The sequence below is a fragment of the Lissotriton helveticus genome, chromosome 8 (assembly GCF_964261635.1).
Source record: "Lissotriton helveticus chromosome 8, aLisHel1.1, whole genome shotgun sequence".
Classification (NCBI taxonomy): domain Eukaryota; kingdom Metazoa; phylum Chordata; class Amphibia; order Caudata; family Salamandridae; genus Lissotriton; species Lissotriton helveticus.
The window spans coordinates 735,989,637-736,005,641 of NC_136069.1; the positions used below are offsets into that span (position 1 = coordinate 735,989,637).

The window sequence follows — 16,005 nt, forward strand, 5'->3', positions numbered from 1 at the left end:
TTGCAGAGGGGGTGGTTCTACCATTGATGTGGAGGTTTGGAGCAACGACACTTCTGAGAGGTACGGCTTAAGGGACAGCCAGTGTCACGGTTGTGGTCTCATGGTGATAGAGACACTCCAACGCTGTGAGAGCATGGCACTGTGGAAGCATGAGGACAACGTCTATCCTAAAAAGAACCCTGGACTGCGTTGGAGGTTTGCACTGCCGGAGTGAAACTGTTGCCTCCTTCCTGCATGAGTTATCAAATGGTGTAATCTGTGAAAATAAAAAAAAGAGAAAAGTGTTGTTTTTATATGAATACTTGTTCCTCTCTCTCTAAATTTGTATCCTCATGATGTATTTCTAATATACCTGTGTGTCGGTATAGTTGAAATCTGTGGGCTGCTTGACATGGGCTAGGTTTTTCTGGCGTTGTGACCTAAGTGGTAAGATTCAATCAATAAGTATCTGCGGTAATGACTTTAAAACATTACGGGGCATATTACCAACAACTAGCGATAACTATCGCTAGGTTGGCTTAGCGGCAATAAAGTTATCGCCGTGTAGCGATGATTTTTATCGCTTAGGAGCCTTGATATTATCAAGGTTTATCTCCTAAGCGATAAAAATCGTCCGAAATGCATAAATATCGCTGAAAAGTCAGCAATATTCATGCATTACCGAGCAAATGCTCTTAACCATGTTATCCACCTCCCATTGGATAACATGGCTAAGAACTGCTCAGGGCAGGTGTTAACTTTTGGAGATATTCGCGCTTAGCGCGAATATCTCCAAAAGTTGGTAATAGGAGATAGCGATGTTAGCGACTGTTTCCAGTCGCTAACATCTTGGCACGCCCACTTTGCATGTCATTAGTGATACATTTCTCTGATATGCAAAGCGGGGCCCAAGATGGTCGCTATCTCCTACTAGCTGTCGCTAACTGGTGTTAGCGACAGCTAGTTAATAGCGAGATCATTTTATCTCCGCTTTCTTGGCTTTTAAAGCCAAAAAAGCAGAGAGAAATCCCTTGATAATATGCCCCTACATGCCTCGTTCATCGCTTTATCTTACTTCTTTTTTGGAGAATGTCCCACTTTTATATTTTGAGTGTCTGGTACAAGTGCGCTTATGTTCTGATTGTTATTTTCTGATAACGTGGGTGCTGTATGCTCTGTAAGAAAAGCGTGCATTTGTTTTAGATATTTTCATGTTTGTCCTAATCTTTAAAGAACCGCTTGAAAAATGCAGCATAGGCTTACTTTTTGTATAACACTAGCCTTGCTTTCATTTCCTGGAGCAGGGGACTCCTGCGTTGATTTTAAGGATATCTTAGCGCATTTCTGAAAATAAAAACATCATGTCACCGGGAAAGTTTAAAGCGAGGAAGACACGAATTTAACATATTTTTCTTAGCGTGACCGTTCACTTACTTCGGGCTAATGATTTCTGCCTCACTGGGGTCTTAATTTTCCTTTTCTTTCGGTACACTATAACGAAAATACACCTGGCTTTGAAATTAGTTTGCCAACCGGACTGTTAATAGACCAACCTTCAATGAGTAAGCTCACATTTTCTTTCCTTCTGTAACTGACATACACGGGAGCTCCCCACGTCGGTTACGCTTGTGCTGACTCTGCTTCTGTGTGGTATTTGAAACCCGTCCCCAGGCCTTCACTATGTGGTCTTTTCAGGGATTTATGCGAGTTGAAGTATTTCCTTATTTCATGCTTTTATTTGCAGTTACCAATATATGACCGAGCCAATCTGTGTGTTTTTATGATTCCTACTCATGAGTCATTATTGGTTTATCACTTGATTTAATTCTGACATCTCATTAAGGCAGTGTTCGATGAAGTTACATTTCAAGATTCAGTATGCTTCCCTTTCCAGCAGGAGGGTTTCCACATTGCCTCCTCTTGGTGGTTGCTTGATTCTGGATAGCACAGTATATGTAAAATCTTTCTCGGAGTGATTGCATTCTACAAAATATGACACCATTGGAGCTGTCAGAATTTGTTTTTTAATTTGAGACAGATGTTGCACTATTCTTTGATTAATCTGTTGGTTTGTTTTCCCGTTGTATAGTTTTTGACAGGGTCACTGAATGGTTTTTTGTTTTGCAATTCGTGAACTCTTGATATGTCCGTATGATAGAGTCGTGTGTAATCTCCTGTCCTTCAATGGTGGAATCACAAGCTGAGCAATTGCCACATTTGTGGTGACCCTCAATGGGTTGCATGTTCCATAGGGCTCCCACATCCGTTTTTGTCTGTCGGGGGTAGATCCGCTCTGATAATTCTTTTTTATTTTTTTTATTTCACAAAACTTTTTTATTGAGAGAGATTGTTGAGCATTACAATAATGTGCATATTATCAGACATGGTTCCAGTAGCAACATAATCAGTTATACCAGGAACAGAGGAGGGGTAAATTAAAAGAAATCAAAGCAAAAAACAACAACAACATCACCATAAGGAAAAAGAAACAGGCATTGCATCAGTACCTTTACAAGTTACACGTCCATAGGGGTGCAAGATAACACAAATTTAGTGAGGTCAGTAGATTGTTTAAATAGGCAGTGCACACAAAGACATAGCGTAGAACCACAATTAAGCCGGTGGTTGTTGAAGGCGTTCCAACGGGCAGGGTGTATGTATGCAACAGACAATCATGGTGGTTTGAATAAGTCGAAATGAGCATCTAACGAGGTCCATATTTTCCTATAGGGGGGACACCAGGGTGTAGCGGCAAGCGCTATATTGTCGGCTCCTCTGAGGTTCGAGACCCAGTTGAGCCAGTGGGGGAAAGAGACTTTGCCGGTGTCTTTCCAGTTATTCAGTATGATTTTAACCGCCGCTGTCAAGAGCAAGTCAAGTAGGGTTTTGTCATTTTCATCGAGGGTGTCAGCCTTGGTGAAGCCCAGGACTAAGGTTGCAAATTCTCTCGGGAGCGAAACATTTAGCACTTTGGCAATGAATTCGAATATTCTATCCCAGTAGACCGAGACACACGGGCATTTGAATATTAGATGTTCAAGGTCCCCACCCTCCGCCATACAGTTCCAGCAGGAGTCATCTTCTTTGATGTTGTGCAAGAAGAGTCTCTTAGGGGTCCAGAAAGCTTTATGAAGAAGCCAGAATTTAGTTTGGGATAGTGTAGGGCTGATTTTGTTTCGTGTGGTAGACTCCCATACTCTGGCCCAGTCTGCTTCCGTGGTTGGTGTGGAAGAGTATGAATCCCAGAAGGACTGTGTGGATGTTGTCAGTTTGGTGCTCTGTGGGCGGATCAGTTTGTATATCCTGGACACCTGGTGACCCAGTCTATTAATTGCGTGAAGATAGCCAGGGAGGGAGGGGGTGATATCGGTTAGGTCTGCTTTGGAGAGAGCCACTTTGAGGTGTAAGAAGTAATAGAAATCTATGCTCTGAGGTTGGAATTTATTTTGTAGCTCGCTGAAAGTGCGTGGCGAGGACCCATCAAGTAGCTGGTGTGGGAAGTGTATACCCTTCTCAATCCAAGTAGGATTATTCAGTGGTTCATTTTATCAAGTTTGGAGAGGAATTCTTTGGAGAAGGAGAGGGGTAGCATAGTGCTCAGGTAGTTGATTAGTGGCGATATCATCATTTTTATAGATTCAACCCTTCCCCACCAGGTAATAAATCGTGGGGACCAACCATCAAGGATTCTTTTAACTTTTGTCAGAGTCAGCGTTTCGTTGTGTTTAATGGTGCTCAATAATTTATCGATGAACTCTATACCTAAATATTTTATTGCACCTGTTTGCCAAGCTAGACCCGAGTTACCAAGAACGTCTTTGGTGGTGAAGATGTTTAATGGTTTAACCTCGGATTTGTCTCTGTTTAGTTTGTATACCGACAAGTTCGAATATTTGCTGATTGATGTCATGAGACCCTCGATTGATTTGGCCGGGTTTTCTGTCGCGATCAGTATATCGTCAGCATATGCTGCTAATTTTATCTGAGTATCTCCAAAGGAGACTCCCTGAATGTCCTCATTCCTTTTGATGTCAGTTAGAAGTGGTTCAAGGGCCAAAAGGAAGAGCGCCGGTGAAAGTGGGCAGCCCTGTCTGGTGCCTTGGTAGAGACGAAATGGGTTGGAGAGGGTGCCATTGATTGCTATGCGGGCCTAAGGGGAGGAATAAAGGGCCATCACCATTGTGATGAAGGATTGTCCGAGGTTGAATTAACGCATACATTGTTGAAGAAAAGACCATGATACCTTATCGAAGTCCTTTTCAGCGTCCAGGGTGATCGCGACCATCGGAGATTGGCAGTTGTTAGCTTTCTCTAGTATATGACACAGAAGTCTGGTATTGTCATTCAACATCCTGTGTTTCAGGAAGCCAACTTGCGATGGGCTTCTTAATGTTGGAAGTATAGCGTTTAGGCGGTTTGCCAGGATCTTGGCATAAATCTTGCAATCAAGATTTATCAACGAGATGGGGCGGTAGTTCTTGGTGTGGAGAGGGTCTTTCCCTTCTTTAGGTATCACGATTATGTTAGCCTCACTCATTGAAGATGAGATACATCCACTGGATGCCATAGAGTTGAGAGCAGTGTGGAGTGTAGGGGTAAGTTGGGTTTCAAAGGCTTTATAGAAGGATGCAGTAAAGCCATCTGGGCCGGGGGCTTTGTTATTTTTTAGAGATTTGATGGTCTCTGTGATCTCTGTTTTACTGATGGTGGAACCTAGTCTTAGTTTGTCAGCTTCTGATAGTTTAGGAAGCTCGAGAGATTCAAGATAGTCGGTACAAGCTGCTATGTCCAGCGGCTTTTCGTTTTTGTAGAGCTCTTCGTAGAAGGATTTAAATGTATCTAGGATTTTAGCCTGATTGGTGTGGGTAATGTTCGCGTCGTCTTTTATTGATGAAATGGTCGACAGCTTTTGTTTATGTTTAAGATATGAAGCTAGCAATTTACCTGCTTTATTTCCTTCGCATAGCTTTAGGGCTTTGAAGCAATTAATCCAGACGCCCGCTCTTTTACTAGTTATGGCATTATATTCATATTTCTTTTTAGTAAGGAGGTCGAGGGGTTTGAGATCTTGGGGGTTGGACTTGTGCTGGTCTTCCAGGGTTTTGATATCTATTTCCAATTGTTCCAGGTCCTTGTTTAGTTTTTTATTGGTTTTAGCTCTAATATTTATAATGACTCCACGTATTGTGGCCTTAAGAGCATCCCATAGAGTGTTAGGCTTGGTATTAGCGGTATTGTTTAGGAGTAAGTACTCCTCAATGGCGTCCGCTATCCTGAGTTTGTCTTCTGGGTTGGTTAGAATTTCATCATTAAAACGCCATCTTCTGGGTGGGCGAATCGAGCGGGAGCCTGCAAGTTTGGTGTGAATACAAGCATGGTCGGACACCAGTTTAGGGGCAATACCAGTTTCTTCAATCAGGTGTGCGAATGAGGTGGATAACAAGATAAAATCAATTCGTGAGTAAGAGTTATGTGGAGCAGAGTAAAAGGTGTAGTCTCTCCCATCGGGGTTCTGGAGACGCCAAGAATATTTGAGGCCGTAGCGCTCACAGAGGCGTAAAAGGGCCTCATGTGACCGTGATGGTTGGAATGAACAATTGGATTGTCTGTCTAGTAATGGGTCAAGGGGCAGGTTGAAATCGCCCCCCACTATAAGTAGTTCATCTTGAGGGATATGTTCGATGGATCGAGAGACAAAGTCCCAGAATGTGGGATCATCGGAGTTCGGGCCATATATGTTCACTACGTGAATGGGATCATCCTCCCTGCGTAGATGAGTCACTAGTAACCTGCCTTCCGTGTCGTGAGTGTGTGATAGCAGTGTCAGATTGGCTTTTTTAGACAGCAGTGTTATTACTCCACCCTTCTTTTGAGGCGCAGGAGAGGACAGGACATGGGACGACCAATGGATGTTCAGGAATCGCAAGTCATCTTCAGATAGCTTGGTTTCCTGCAGAAGGACGATGTCCCCTTTTGTTTTTGCCAGATAGTCGAACACTTTCCGCCTTTTCACCGGATGGTTAAGTCCTTTGACATTTAGTGATATTACGTTAAGATCGTCCTTGATTGAGTTGGAGTTAGCCATCGTGATATAATTTATCGCTGTGGTGACAGATTCGAGCACCCTTCTCTGACTAAATCGGATAAGTTTCGATGCAATCTGTATTAATAAGACGTAAAAGTAGGAGAGTTGAGATGCAAGCCTACAGCAAGGGGTGTGGGAATAACAAAGGATATATTGGTCTTGGTGTGGTGAGTCGTGCATGGTATCTCTGTGAAAAGTAAACATCATCATAAAGAACAGGATGCTAAACAGAATGAGGAGGAACCTACTGAAACTCTGACAAGCGCCCGCTTCTATATACTCTCTCTTTTCCCCTTCTTCCAGTTGACCCCTCCCTCTCCCCCCTCCCTCCCCCCCAAATACGTACGTAGGGAGTACGACGACAGTACCACGCTACGCACAACAGGAGTAACAATAACAGTAATGGGTACATATTAACAATCCCAAAATGAACTCATCCGGTTAGCATAACCAACAATAAAATGACACAGAGTACATTCTTAGCAAAATTACGAATAAACAGGTCATAAGAAGGCTTGGCCTGGTCTAAAGTAAGTAGGCAGAGAAATTTTCAACTGAGAATTGTTCAAGATCAATAGTCTATCTAGTAATACGCCCATGGTGTACCAGTTTGGATGAGCTACACCCCATCAGTAGTTAAGTAGTGGAAGCGCTACCTGGAAATGAGCAATTTGCATTGTTGTACACATTGTACTAATTGTAACAAGCTGTGTGAGACAACTTAATCAGAATCGTACGCATTCATACATTAAGGAAGTCACTGCGAGGGCCACAGAGGACACTTATACAAAACTCACGGTACTGAGGAATCGATGAGCTTGGCATGAAGTGTTTAGGGACGCGTGCCAAGAGCCGAGTGTAGTTCTACGGAGGAAGGTTCTATCGAGGTAGCCGCTGTAGGACCACTGGAGCAGTGACAAAAGGCAATGGATCAAATTAGCTGGCTGCATCTTGTTGACTCGGAGAAGTGGTCTTTCTTTTGTTGGAAAGTCCGGATGATTGGTCCATTTCTTGAGTCGGGCATTCCTCGAGATGATGTGCCAGGTCTCTCGGGTCTGTGAAGAATTTTGGACGGCCATTTATCATAATTCTGAACTTGGCTGGTCCAGCGAATGAGAAGGGGATGTTCTTGGATCTGAGTTTGGGACGGAGGTCCAGGAAGCCCTTGCGTACATCCACCGTGTCTTTGGAGAAGTCCTGCGTGAAGATGATCTTGTGGCCTTCCCAGGTAATGGAGTGATTCTTCCTTTCATATTGGAAAATCAGTTCAGCATGCTGAAATCTGAGCGGTTTGCAGATCATTGGTCTGGGCCCTTTAGCATGCTTACTCATGAAGGTAGGGATCCTATGAGACCTGTCCAGTTCGAGGCCATGTTGGAACTCAGTTTTGGTAATCATGGGGATCCATGATTCTAGAAAAGCCACGCAAGAATCAGCATCTTTCTCAGCGTTTTCCGGTATTCCGAAAATTCTAACGTTGCCCCTTCTGTTGCGGTCCTCCAACTCCGCGTTATGGCGTCTGAGGGCGTCGGTGGTACTTTCCAGGCGCTGGATTCTGGATGATGATAGTTGCGACAGATCTTCCACATCGCTAATCCGTTGTTCTGCGGCTCCCAGTCCTGAGTTTAAAGCGCTCATGTCGGCTCTAATCGCGGTCAATTCGAGTTGCATTGAGTCTGTGTTAGCTTTGGTTGACTTGGAGATATCCGTCAGGTCTGATAATTTCCTCAATATCATCTCCATCGTAGCCGCCATGTCTGCCTTGCTTTTGATGGGTGAGTCGGAGATCAGAGGTTCTGGTTTCACCTTTTTAGGATTGTTCCTGTCTTCTCTGTTCGCCATTGTGTTTGGCACTATTAACCCAGTTGACCTTGTGTATCAGGAGCTTGATTCAAGAGGGACCAGATGCCGAGTACGATAGAGCATAGGTCAGTGGCCAGAGCGTTGGTAGGGTTCGGTGGGCAGGAGCCTAAAGCCACACGACTCCAAAAGTGGTACGTGTCAGCCACCAGAAGCACCGTAACGTGGGAAGATTGTTGTCTTCGTTAGTGCTGGATTTGAGTTGGTTAGTGACCTTAACAAAAAAGGAAGAGCTTATGGAGCACACTCCACGTGGCAATAATAGCAGTAGCAACACTCGAGAACATATTTCGCATGCTGGCTTCGGTGAGGTAAATTGCCGTTCCTGGGTCTATGTGGGGTGAGGATTCTGCCTCCTGACTTGGTTCTGCCGGTTTGATAGGGTAAACAGGGCAAACAGGGCCAATGAGGTGCTCTCTCTACTATCCCTGTGTTTGGCTGTATAGGAGACACCTCAATTGGAGATAGGCAGTGGGGGAATGACCCAGTCGATATATATGGCCAAGCGCTGGATAGATCGCCTCCTACAGTGACAGGGAGAGGAGGTTGATCACATCTCCTTCTTTCGCCACGCTTGTCTGCGCCCTAGGTGCTCGTTGAAGGCGCTCGTGTTACTGAGGAGCCGCCATCTTAGGGTCAGGCAGGACGCGCTGGTCAGAACGACGATGCGGGCAGATAGGTGATAATCCTCACCTTGCTAAAGGAGATCCGTGTGGCTGTGGAGCGGCCCATGTTCCCTCGTGTGCTTCGGTCTGGAATCGTTAAAGTAGCGCGCAACGGCACTACTCTCTGTCAGGCGGCACCTTTCAGACTCCGAGGCGCCATTTTGGCCCACATCGATGTCGGCGCGTGGAGGAGAGCCAAAAGACTGTTTACGTCCTCAAATATGAGTCGGCCACCCCCGATCAGGACTCCGGAGGGTGCCCCATGACATTAGGCAGCAAAGTCTGCGGGCAGCGGTTGCAGCGCGTGTTGGTATCGATGGGGAAGGGATCGGTGTCGCTCTCCTGTCGTGCGGAGCTCCAGGTTAGGCGGCCATTCCCACTGCCGTCCAAGCCACGCCCCTCCGCTCTGATAATTCTTTGACCGATGCGCTCATTTTTCTTCATCACAAATAGCTGTGTTTCCATGGGTAATCCAGCTGATTCAATAAGTGCCAATTTTTTAAGATCATCTGGCAAAATCTGTTTGTATGTGGGCCAAAGGTAGAGACACACACAGGTTTTTCTATAGGTCTTTTTTCTTTTTTTGATAGTAGGGTATCTCGAGGGGTGTACCATGCTCTCTTGATTGCATGCTTCAGCATTTTTCTGGGGTACCCCCTGTCTTTAACTTGATTGCAAAAAACTTCTGCATTGATCATGAAATCCTCTTTTTGCACACAATTCCTGTGGATTCGTAACAGTTGCCCATAGGGCAAATTGTCTTTTAGACTCCTAGGGTGGAAACTTTTGTAATGGAGTACGGTGTTTCTGTCTGTGGCTTTTCGATTTAGTGTTGTCATTAGTCCCTGATCTTGCACAATGACTTCCACATTAAAAATGTTAATGAGGACCTACTTTTTGAGATGGTGAACTTGATGTCTTGATGTCTCATGGTTAAGCATTAAAAAAAACTGTAGCAGATGTTCTTCTGTTCCACTCCACAGGCACCAGACATCATATATATATCTATACCATTGTGAGATGTTCTCAACAAATGGATTGTGGTTGATGATGAACTTGTCTTCGAATAACGCCATGAACAATACGGCCATTTCCGGAGTGAAGGGACATCCCATTGCGGTGCCGTTGCATTGCATATAGAAGGAATCTTTGAACTTAAAGTAGTTTTTCTTAAGCGCTATTCTGGCTAGATCTAATATGAACTCCGTAGGGACTCTGTGAGGCTTTTCACGTGTGTCCAAAAAGTGGTCAATGGTTTTAAGAGCTTCGTTCTGGTGGATCTGAGTGTATAGAGATGTTACATCGAAAGAGACTAGCCATTGATTGCAGCCGTCAAATGGTTGTCCTTCAATCTTGTTGATGAAGTCGGTGGTGTCTCTTATAAAAGAGGGCATGTGCTCTATACATGCTTTTAGGAACACATCTACGTATTTTGCAATGGGCTCCAGTACTGACTCACAGCCTGATACGATCAGTCTTCCAGGAGGATGATTCAAATTTTTATGAATTTTGGGGAGGAAATAAATACCTGGAATCTTTGGATGTGATTTATTCAGAAACTAAAAATTATTTTGGGCCAAGAATCTCTTGTTTCAATCCCTATTTAAGTTTGATATTAATCTCTCCTCAATCTCTCTTTTTGGATCTTCTTTCAAATGTCGATACCATTCTGTGTTCAGTATTTTGCTTTCTGCCTCTTTTATGTATATTTCTTTAGGCCATAAAACCAGGGCACCGCCCTTATCGGCGGGCTTTATGATTACAGAGTCATCTTTGTGGAGGTCTCTGATGGCTTCAATTTGTTGTTTTGTGACACATTTCCTTTCATAAATGGTTTCTTATTTTCCATTTGGGTAATACAGGACAGAACTGCTTGTTCAAAGGCCAATATTTGTTTAGGGATGGTGTGGGCCGGTTAGTTGAGGTTCGATTTTTTGCATAAGCCAGATGGTTCAATGCTGCCACAAGTTTCTTTCCCATGGAAGAACGCTTTTAGGCGAATTCTTCTGAAAAATTCAAAGGCTTCAATCTTCAAATTAGCATATCTGTACTTGCGGTTGGAACAAATTTAATACCTAGTTCCAAAACTGACTCCTCAATGCTGGACAATTGCTTGGATGATAGATTTACTATTGTTGTTGGTTTAAGCTCTTGTAAAAGTTTTTGCGAGTCCTCATTTCCCATTGTGGCTGCGGTTGTTTGAAATGTACTCTGTTTCTTGGGTCGCTCTGCACTTAAAAACTATTCTGCCTTTTTGAGCGTCCTTCTCTTGGATTAATATATCTGGATGAATCTGAGGAGGAAGATTCTGAAAATGTCGTGAATCAGTTCTTTGATCTCCCTTGATACTGAGTGAGAGCCCTCCGTGAGTCTGCTTGTGTATAATAGTCGTCCTTAAGGTAGGGATATGCTGTCTCGATGTTGAAAGATTTAGTGTCTTTTTCAAAGTTGGTGGTCTTGAAAGTAATCATATTGTCTTTAAATGTCCGTATCTCTTTATTGATCTTTTCCAGCAATGCTTTTCCTTCTGATACACTATGATTGTTTTTGATCGTTTGGGTCAGATTTTCAAGTTCTTCAATTTCTTTTTCGCAAATTCTTTGCGCTGTTTCGATGGTGTGGACCATGAGATCGCGACTACATTTAGTACTTATAAAGCTAAATCCTTTCTTATAGTCTGGATCTTCAGTGAAAATCCCTGGTACGTTTTTAATTTGAAGGCCCCAAGGGATTGTACCTGCTTTCAGGTGTTACAGCAAAAAGTGCCTGTGTAGTTCGGTTCTGATGTGTTTTTTGTTCAAGCGAATGAGTTTTTCGGACTCATTGTGGTGTTTAGTTGTTGTGCTTAAGGATATAGAGGAAAGGGAGAGGGGGTGGAAATTACATTTTTAATGTGTGACTCTGTGAATGAGAGTGTATCCTTCTCTGCCATACTTAGTATTAGGCTAGACTTTCTGTCAGCCTAAAAGTGTAAATCAAAAGACTTGGATTAGAGCTTACTTTTCGCTCCACCCTCGCAAGTATGTACCCGCTCTAAATTAGTTATTAAATGGGGGGGTTATGTCTAACTAGAGGGCCTGGTAGGACGTGGTAAAGTTACAAAAGGAAAGGATAACCAGGCCGTTGATTTCTAAAGCTGCTATTTATTTCAGCAGACTCGGGGGCAGTGCAATTCGTCACTGTCTCCTGCTAGACAATTTAGCGTTATTCACTGACATTTCTATAACACGTGTACACTTTTTAGATATGCCATACAAAAAGGTACGCAGCTCTTAAAACAGTGCAATTTTACAAAAACAAAATCGTGATCGTTAGAATTGAAACAATATCAAAAACAAAACGTCAAACATATACAATCATAATTGAAAGCAATTACACCAGTATACAACATTTTCCTCAAGCTGGTTCACTATGCCTTAAATTTGGCTTCTTAAAGACCAGCTACCTTTGGGGAAAAACATCATATGAGTCTCTGTGGGAATATATCTGTATATGCACCACCCTCTACAGAGTTCAAACACAATGAGTTTCCCTCATGGGTGCTAAAAGGAAGGGCTGACGCGTTTCCAATCCCCTGTTTGCTCTGGGGATTTTCATCAGGGCATAAAACCACGGTGTAATCTGTGAAAATGACAAAAAGAGAAACATGTTGTTTTTATATGAATACTTGTACCTCTCTCTCTAAATTTGTATCCTCATGATGTATTTCTAATGTACCTGTGATTGGACAGCAGCCTTGAGACCTCTCCTTCAGGGCAACACACCAGCAAATGACATGTGGGCAGTGAGGCAGCATAAAGGGTGCTTGTCTTCAGCAGCAGGGTGGTCTTCAGCTGAGGTCCCTGCACTCGGGGTTGTCAATGAGGCGAGTTTGGTCAGCCCGCGACATGCAGGGACAGTGGGCACGTCTAGAGACCTGAAACAGTAAGAGCCACTTCAAGCTGAGGCCCGGCCCCCAAGGCAGCGCGCACGTGATGCAGACTATGAATGGAGCTGGCCTGCGGAGATGGGGTGGACTGAGCTCACAGACGAGGCTGTCCCACTCACCATCAAGCACTGGTGCACTGAAAACAAGAGGTGGCTGGCACTTGACTTTCCGAGTTGGGAGGAATGCCGCGTCAGAAGGAGGAGGTAAGGTGGCTGAGAGGGCTGCAGCGGGAAACGGCCATTACAACGAAGCCTTTACAACGAAATCGTTAACCACGCATGCAGTACAACGCATGCGTGGTTAACACGAAAGCCTTTACCACGCATACCTTTACTACGAGGTTTGTAATAAAGGTATATGTGGTAAAGGTAAAAAGAAAAAAAAGGGGGGCTTGGGGGGGTCTCCCCCCCAAAAAAGAAACTCACCTGAAGTCACGTCGGGTATCAGCGTCGTTTAAGAGAAAACGGAAAATAAACTTCCGCTTTCTCTTAACGACGTATGACGTCACCACGCTAGTAATTGTGGTAAATGTAATGCGTGGTAAACGAATTCCGTTGTAACGCATGCGTGGTAAAGGCATGCGTTGCAACGGAATTCGTTGTAACGTCATATATTCGGCTGCAGCAGCCCCGGACATCGAGTTCCACAGCAGAGGGAGGGAAGACGGCTGTAAACAGGGGCGAGGGTTTGTTTGCTCTTTATCGCCAGTGTGGCGGGCTGTACTGGATGTGAGTGTCGGGTCCTGGCATGCTCGCATGAGGGACCACAGACACATTGTACTACTGTTCGGCCTCCGGTCACTAGCGAACGCAGGACCCCTTTATATATACCCTTGTGACCAAGCCCTGCCACAAGGTGGATACATTGGAGAAGGGGGGGCCTGATGGCACTCCTCAAAGTCCATGTACCCAATTAGAGTAGTCTGAAATTTGTTATGTTGCTGTGAATTCAATCGACAAACCGAAGCGAAGTAATGCAGTTGATCTTGACCATGCACTACAGTATCATATGTGTGCACCTATGGGACCCAAGCCCTATCGGAGGGACATTGAAGACTGCAATTCATATTGTGGACTTGGCCCAGGGCATTCTCTGCAATTTAAGATCAATGTTTTGGGGAAAGATTCACTGATGTGCGTGAATCACAGGGTTGTGAGCCAGTGCAGGGACCCAAACCTAGTGTTCACTCAGTTTCAAAGTTGGCTGTCTGGCACTTAGGTCTACGCAGTCTCCCTCTAACTTGGAGGAATATCAGATTGTATTGAATTGACTTTACATTGGTGCATACAAACAGGCTGAAAACAGCGATCTGCCCTGCGCTGGAGCTGTGGAGGACATCATGATACAACTCCAGAGCTGGCATATGATGCCAAATATCATAAACGTTGCTAAAATGTTCTTTGCAATTATGTTCAGATGTATTGATGACTGAGGCAACATACAATAAAAGGGATAAAGAAATCTTAAAAACCTCATTAATAAGATCAACAACCTTGAGTTCGTTTCCCACTGGCTCGCAACAACATCTATGAACTGAAAAGAATAGAATTGGCAATTGTGTGTGAACATGTTTAGCTTTCCTTTATTGTATCCACACAATTCCTTTTGTTAAATAAATGTAAATGAACAAAGCAAATTGTTCATCCCTTGTGATCCGAAGTACTCTCAATAAAGTCTTCCTTTCCTAAAAACTTCAAATTTGCTCTTGTCAGGTGTGAACCGTGTTTCTTTTGTATACTCTGTCACTTTTACTCTGGCTAGCTTCCCTCATAGATGCAGGAATTCTACTACTATAATGCAGTGGATGATTGCCACAGGGACTCATTCGAACCAATGCATAGCCTATGGGGACACAGTAGTGACAAAAGAACCTTTTGCTATGTATTCATTATGAAATTATGTGTTTTCCGAGTGCAGCACATACTACATATGTATGTACATCAGCACTGATTATATTGCTGTTTTTTGCTCCCAAAATTGGGCAATGGCGAGTTATTACTGACACTAAAGCACTCAGATTGTGGGGTATCTGTCAAGAAAGGGACAATGATCGAATTTATATTAGATAAGTGATGTTGGCAGGGACCATTAGGGAATTATTGCTAGCAGGGTGCTCTTGATGTGGTCAGAGGTCACAATTTAGTCAGTGAGTGCTGTTTGGGATTCGAGCTACTAAGACAATCAATTTCCTAAAGACCATATTTATGCCTCTGGGAACACTTCTGCTATGACTGGATGACATTACTAATCCTAGAAACCTGATTACAAAGACGGGACACTAAGGTCAAAAAATGAAAGAAAGTTATTGAGAGGGAATAGACTGACAAAGATTCCCTCAATAAAGTGAGCCAACAAAATGAGGAAGCAAGTGGAGTGTGGCCTCCTGTAAATCATAAATAGAGAAGCAATTATGATGATTTACAAACCATACCCCAGCATTGAGAACATGAGGTCTGACAGTTAATCTACAGACAGAAAATTGAACATTAGTAATGTTCCGTCTTAAACTACTAGGAGGGTCAATGAGTATTTGGAGGTAGCACTATATAAATGTCATCACCATATATTGAAGAGAACTAATAACCATTACCATACTCAAGTGAGGATATAACTAAAGAGATAAAGGGTACAGAAAGGAAGACCCTTTTTTCAAGCTAAACGTATGCCTTTTAAATAAATTATTTGTCCTGAAGAAGGTGGAGTGAATCATTATAAATAACCATTGAAACGCTTGCGTAGACAACCTGTAACAAAGATTTCTATTTTTATATGAATTTGTTATAACTGTTTTTATATGACTATAGGGTTATTGTCATCCATTACCATTATTAGAAGAAAACTATTTTGAGATGGATTTGTGATGAAGTGTGAAATATAATAGGTTGTATCGGATTTTAAAAAGTGATTTTTTAACTTAATGTAATGTAACATTGTTTACAATATTTTTCACTTCATGTACATCAAGTGCAATAAATTTGATATTTGTACATAATGCAGTGGTCAGTGTTTACAGAGTGTGCATACATACTAAAAGATAAAGAAAAACAATATTTTTCCTATACATATATAAGGGATACAGTCATGAAAGTTGTGAATTGAACAATGTGTAAAACAAAAGTGATTCTTACCTGTTTTTTATTACTAAGAGTGGGTCAGTGACAAAGTTTTGATACAGTGTCACTAATAATTAGGGATGGACGCAATTCATGAAGTTTCCCTCCGTGGAAATCCGTGGAGTTACATGAAAATTCTGTGAGATTCCATGGAGTTCCGCAAGCAGGCAGAAATCGGCATGTTGTGTTGCTGGTGCTGATTTTTAGTCTGGGAGCTTTTTCTGCACTGCAAAATCAGCAGGAACAGCTTTACGTGGTACGCCAGTGGGTGCTGCTTCTTTGCTGCATCTGAGTAGATATTCTACTCAAGCAGCAGATTTCTCATTGCAAACGGTCCTGTCCATCGGGGTTGAGAACATCTCACTGGGTGTCCTC

General features: G+C 43.2%; 1 protein-coding gene across 1 annotated transcript in view; it reads right to left on the bottom strand.

Annotated features, from left to right (window-relative positions):
- Positions 1-16,005, bottom strand: part of LOC144771759 (acetylserotonin O-methyltransferase-like) — an 897,827-nt gene that overhangs the window by 673,644 nt on the left and 208,178 nt on the right. The gene's annotated exons all lie outside the window — the stretch shown is intronic.